The 6800-nt window shown below is 43.4% G+C and overlaps 1 pseudogene; it reads right to left on the bottom strand.

The window, feature by feature from the left end:
• Nucleotides 1–214: 214 nt before the first annotated feature.
• Nucleotides 215–333, bottom strand: LOC134896124 (5S ribosomal RNA; annotated as a pseudogene).
• Between the last annotated feature and the right edge of the window lie 6467 nt (nucleotides 334–6800).

Below are 6800 nucleotides of genomic sequence, written 5' to 3'. Positions count from 1 at the left end.
TAAAGTGCTGTTGCCTTAATATTAAAAAATATTAGAATAGTAAAATAGTTACCTTAAGGTGCGATTGCCTTAATATTGCATGCATTATTTAATTGTGACCATATATATATTTAGGGAATGAAGTTATGTATTTCGGAGGCTTATAACTTTATTAAGTGATCATATTATCTGTGGATATCTGTCGCAATTGGACATTGAGAAGTTGCTTTTACTCTCAGTACAGTACCTAATATTCCCAGTGGGTCGCCCCTTCTGGTACTAGTCAGGCCCAACACTGCTTCGCTTCCAAGTTCGGTTGAGATTGGGCCTTTCCAGTGTGGTTTGACTGTATTACTTTCGTATGCAACAAAGAATGCCCACAATATATTAATTTTATTAGTGATTTTATTAGTGCAGAAGTGCATAGTTAACAAACATGTGAAATGATGGGGAGTGCAAGATGTGAATATTTGCTAATAATTTTCAACGACACCGCACAAGAATGGAGCGATTTCATAATTCTCATTCAGGCCGAGTGGATGCATGGTTTTTAGTTGGAAAATCCAGAACATTTCTCGTTGTGACAACTTGATTGCCAAGTCACCTCCTCTCTCTCCAAGTTTAACCAGTTCTATCGCCTTGAAGGTAAGTTCTTCCGGATTCGAGTTGTGTCTCTCACTAAAATGTCTTGAAATGGTGTGGCTTTCAACTTTATTCTTAATGTTGCGTACGTGTTCTTGTATCCTAAGTTTGAGTTGTCTCTTCGTTTTTCCCACATACTTTTTTCCACAAGTGCATTCCAATAAATAGATCACCGATGAGTTATTGCAGTTAATAAAGTCTTTGATTTTGTATTCCTTCTGGTTCTCGACGTCGCTGAAGCTTTTCCTATTAGGGTGTAGGAACTTGCAGACATTGCACCGACCGCACTTATAAGATCCAGTGCATTTGGGCATCATCGTTGCGTCCCCTGTTGAAGTCTTCAACATACTTGGGGCTAGCAGATCCTTCAAGTTCTTTGATTTTTTATATATGATCTCTGGGCGTGGCGGGAGTATCTCTCTTAATACCGGGTCCATTAGAAGGATCCCCCAGTGTGATTTGAGTGATTTCCTTATGAGGTCCTCATGGCGGTTGTATGTAGTTATAAAGGCTGTGGATTCTTTCTTTGTATCCTTCGTTTTGTAAACAAGTAGATCTTCCCTCTTAAGGCCCTTTGTTCTGATGAGGGCTTTTTCCAGGATCTCGGATGGATACTCTTTTTGCTTGAATCTTTCCTTATAAGTTTCCAACTGTTCTTCACATTCTTTCAGGTCACTGCAGTTTCTTCTTAGTCTATGGAACTGTGAATACGGGATGTTACTTTTCCATTTTCTGAGATGATTGCTTTTGAAGTGAAGATAACTGTTACGATCTACCTCCTTAATGAAGTTCTTGGTTTTGACTGTGCCTTCTATTCCTGTTAGGATTAGATCCAAAAACTCAATGGATTCTTTGCTGGTATTGGAGGTAAAGGAAAGGTTCATGTTGTTGTTGCTTATGTATGAGTAAAATTGATTAAAAGTGTCCAGTGTTCCATCCCATATGATTAAAATGTCATCAATATACCTTCTATAAAAAATGATGTTCTCTTTAAAACAATGTGGGGAATATAGATAAAAGAGTTCTCCCACTGTCCCATGAAGAGGTTTGCGAAGCTTGGGGCAAAAATGGTCCCCATAGCTGTTCCGCAGCGTTGTAAATAAAAGCGATCCAAAAATTTAAAATAGTTGTGGCCTAATATAAATTTCATAATCTCGCATATGAAATCTCTGTGTTGGGTTGTTAATGATGGATCGTTGTTCAAGAACTGTCTGCATGCCGTGATACCTTTCACATGTTCGATGCACGTATACAAAGATTGTACATCGATGGTGATCCAAAGGTAACTATCTGTCCATTTTTGATCCTTCATGAGGTTGAGTACCGTGGTCGTGTCCTTGAGGTAGGATGGTAGGTCCTTTACATATTTTTTCAAGAAGATGTCTACGTACTCTGATAGACATGACGTCAATGAATCGATACCTGCCACTATTGGGCGTCCTGGTGGATTGGAAAGAGACTTGTGGATTTTTGGGAGAAAGTAAAATATGGGGGTAACGGGGTCGTTTTTCATTAAATACTGATATTCATCTTTGGTGATCAATTCCAGACGGAGGCCTTTGATGAGTAATGTTCTTAGCTCCTCCACATACCCGTCCTTCGGATCGTTAGGTAATGGGATGTACGATTTTGTATCTCCCAACAGTCTTTCTGCTTCCATAATATACCGATCCCGGTCCATGATCACCAACCCCCCCCCTTTGTCAGCCGGTTTTAAAACTATGTCTGTCTTTTTCTGTAATCTCTTCAAAGCTTCGCTTTCTTGGTTACTGAGATTCTTTTCTCGCACTGGCTCAATATTGCTGTCGCAAAGGTCTTTTTTTACTAATTCATAAAAGACACTAATATTGCTCCCTTTTGACTCCAACGGGTAGTATTTTGAAGTTGGCTTGAGCCCAGATTTCGAGCGGCTTTCATAGTTGGATATAATGGCGGTTTCTTTCCTAGCAAAGTGTCTTTTGAGGGTGAGCTTCCTCACAAATTTGTTGAGATCTATGAATGTTCCAAATTTATTGAGCCCTTCTGTGGGGGCAAATGACAAGCCTTTTCCTAAGAGGGATATTTCTGGTTTCGTGAGGGTGTGTTTTGACAAATTGAAAATTCCTTTTGAGATTGGATCTAGTGTTGCAGTGTTCTTCTTTTCTGTTCTCTGCCTCCCGCCGCCCCTTTTTCCTCTTCTTCTTGGTGCAGTCTTTTGAGTGGTGTTGCATGTCTTATATCTTCCTTGAGGTGGTATTTTGTCAGTTCTTTTGGACGGGCACCTATTCCTGAAGATAAAAAATGTTGGTCGGTATCTGAGCCCAACCTTTGTAGGGCCGTGAATCTGTTACTCGGTCTTGTTTGTGATTTTGGTGTGTAGTTCGTAGGTCTTTGTATTCTTCCTTTATTAGGTATTTGTGTCCACTGGGGATTTTCGTTCCTCCGTGCAGTGAATGCCTGTGTTCTAAACCTGCTCCAGTTCTTTACCTTGCCCTTGTCATAGTCCTTCTTGTCACGTTCAAACTTTCCTTCTTTCCCTTTAATGACCTCGTTCTCTATGTGTTCTATCTTTTTATTCAGTACTTTCTCATTAATAGCAAAGTCTTCCTTATCCTTGAACTGGTCCATATCGGACTCTTTACTTTTGATGTCTTTTTCCAACTCTGCTAGGACTCTTTTCTTCTCCACAATAAGTAACTTCATCAAATCAATGGAGCATGTATGTAATACCATGTCCCATTTTGTTAGAAATTCTGAATCCATATTCCCTATTGTTGGCTGTTTTAGTAGCCTCAAACCCCTGGGGACTCTATTAACAGAAATATAATGTTCTAGTCCCTTATAGGAGCCCTGTGATACCCTGTCACCCCATGAAGAAGTCCTAGAGACGAAACGCGTTGGGCCTTTACCCAGAGACCTCCTGCTACATCAGTTAAGACTCTTAAAACTTTTCTTACATTTTGAATAGCGTATTTTGCACTAACTATATGCACTTTACTTGAGATTTTTATTCATATCCATTTCCCTTTTTAAAAAAACAGTCATCTTTTAGAGAAACTGTATTTTTATTATGTTATATTTATTGGTACTGTATTTTCTATATACCTTTTAGTGTTGTGAAATAAAAATATATTTTTTTACAAACGAATTTTTATATATATTTAAATATACTGACATAATTTATTTGGTTATATACAAACACCTTAGGTCGCTTAAAACCACTATCTGGTATCCCTATCTTTCATTTGCGGCAACCTACCATTGCCGTTTCCTTAGGGGACAGCTGACGCCCAAATAACTGGGAGTGTTTATTGTACTATTTGGGAATTGTAGTATCACAAGTGGCGCGGCATTCTTTTGCAATCATATATATATATATGTATATATATCTTTCAGAACTTTTTTACCTGAAAAATTGCCTTTTCTAACATAAATTTCATATCCAGGAAAAAGTGTCCCCATTTTACACATTGCGGCAGGCACGTGTCCCCATTTTACACATTGCGGCAGGAAAAAGTGTCCCCATTTTACACATTGCGGCAGGCACGTGTCCCCATTTTACACATTGCTGCAGGCACGTGTCCCCATTTTACACATTGCGGCAGGTACGTGTCCCCGTTTTACACAGTACGCTGGCAAGTGTCCCCATTTTACACATTGCGGCAGGAAAAAGTGTCCCCATTTTACACATTGCGGCAGGAAAAAGTGTCCCCATTTTACACATTGCGGCAGGAAAAAGTGTCCCCATTTTACACATTGCGGCAGGAAAAAGTGTCCCCATTTTACACATTGCGGCAGGAAAAAGTGTCCCCATTTTACACATTGCGGCAGGAAAAAGTGTTCCCATTTTACACATTGCGGCAGGAAAAAGTGTCCCCATTTTACACATTGCGGCAGGCACAGGTCCCCATTTTACACATTCCGGCAGGTGTGGGGAGAGGGAGGGAGAGAGAGAGAGAGGGAGGGAGAGGGGCTGACTTACATTTGAAGCGGTTCTCGCCGCTCTTCAGCCGCCTCTCCCTCCTCGTCTGCGCGGCTCCCCCTTCTCCCTCCTCGCGAGTGCCCAGCTCGGGGGGCGGGGTTTCATGGAATGACGCGTTTGCGTCGTGATGTCACGACGCAAACGCGTCATTCCGCGAAACCCCGCCCCCCGAGCTGGGCACTCGCGAGGAGGGAGAAGGGGGTTTCAAGAAACGGCACTGGCGCATAGAGGGTGTTAGGGGGTCTCGGCGCCCCCTCCAATCCGGCGCCCAGGTCGCCTGCCCCCCTAGCCCCCCCCTAGTTTCGGCCCTGGAACAAACAATTAGGTTGTGTTAACACTTCTCACAGAAGGGGAAGGGGACACACAATCAAGGGTGACTGCGATCTTCACCGGCTGAGTGAAAGATGATAAAAACTTAATTGTATGCTGAATTTCTCCTCCTAAGCAAAATATTATTTCCTGTCTAGAAATACAGTTTTGCCAGAGACAGAAGACGCAGCCAAGTAGCATTCAGTGCTAAGAATAACAGGTTATGAATGTTTTACCCACACCTTCCTATGGCCGTCCGGCCCTAGGGGGTAATTCAGAGTTGATTGCAGCAGCAAATTTGTTAGCAGTTGGGCAAAACCACGTGCACTGCAGGTGGGGAGATATAACATTTGCAGAGAGAGTTAGATTTGGGTGGGTTATTTTGTTTCTGTGCAGGGTAAATACTGGCTGCTTTGTTTTTACACTGCAATTTAGATTTCAGTTTGAACACACCCCACCCAAATCTAACTCTCTCTGCACATGTTATATCTGCCCTCCTGCAGTGCACATGGGGGGGTCATTCCGACCCGTTCGCATGCAGCGGTTTATCGCGTCCTACGAAGAAAGCAGTCACAGAGCCGACCGCAAGAAGATTGACAAGAAGAAGGCGTTCCTGGGCGAGGCCGGACCGTTGGCTGCCGTTTTCGGGGAGTGGTAAGGAAAACGCAGTGTCCAGCAGAATGGGGGGCGGATGTCTGACGTCATAGCCGGCTCCAACATCACAGGGATCGTCGCACAGGGCAAGTAGGTATAGGCCTAGTCTTCTTTTGCTTGAATTTTTTTTAGCTTAGCAGGGCTGCACAAGTGATCGCAGCCCTGCTAAGCTAAAATCCACTCCCCCATAGGCGTGTACTAGTTGATCGCAGCAGCAGCAAACAGTTGCTGGCTGCGATCAACTCGGAATGACCACCATGGCTTTGCCCAACTGCTAACAAATTTGCTGCTGCGATCAACTCTGAATTAGGCCCCTAGTCCCTTAGTCGTAAGTTGTTGGAGTGAACTTGTGAGTGCTCGTTGTAGGTAACGCTGTCTGAAAGGGTTATGGATGTGAGGGAAACTGGACCACTCCTCATCACTGGACCCAATGAGGGGAAGGGGTGCCTGCATTTACCACTGGGAATGTGGGGACCTGACAGCCCTTAACACTTGACAGACCGTATGCACAATTACAGAAGATTTGGAGAAGCACAGCAGGGCCACCTCTGCTGCATCATTCACGCTGAATTCAAAGGGGCCTCCTGCCAGCCTATGGGGCGTATGCAATTAGCTCCGTTTTTTTGCCTATTTTTAGGGCGAATGGAGATTCACCCTATGCAATATTTTTGCCTGGGCAAAAAATGTGACAGGGGTGGAAAACACGTGGATCAGCTAATCTACTTGTTTTCCATCTAAAATGCGGGCCATTTTTCGCCGATTTTGAGGCATTTTTTGCCAATTCCTTTTCACTTAATAAAAGAAGGTGAAAAGGCATTGGCGAAGATGCCTTCAAAACTGCAGAAAATGGCCCAAAATGAATACGAGTGGGATGAATTCATTAGCTCCGAAATGTAATCGGAACTAATTGCATACACTCCTATACCTGGGGCAAATCCAATGAATAATCTGGGCCTAGTGCCCAGATCACTCTATAGGGGGCTCAGGCCATTGCCTGCCTAATCAGATGGTCACTTCTGGCCATCTGGGCCTAATACCCAGATCACATTATTTGGGGATCAGGCTTATGGCTCACCTACCTGGGGCTCTGAGTGTACTGGGCTTAATGCTCAGATCACTTCATTTTTATAAACAGACTCAGGCTTGTTTGGCCTGCCTATCTATGGCCTGCAGTATTTTGGGCTAGCGCCCAATCACTATATCTACATGGGGGCATAGACCTAGAGCCTGCTTGACAGTGGTGGTTGGAGTAGCC

This window comes from Pseudophryne corroboree, chromosome 3, assembly GCF_028390025.1.
Source record: "Pseudophryne corroboree isolate aPseCor3 chromosome 3, aPseCor3.hap2, whole genome shotgun sequence".
Taxonomy (NCBI): domain Eukaryota; kingdom Metazoa; phylum Chordata; class Amphibia; order Anura; family Myobatrachidae; genus Pseudophryne; species Pseudophryne corroboree.
The sequence above is the reverse complement of the archived record's forward strand: the minus strand, read 5'-3'. Positions and strand labels throughout refer to the sequence as shown.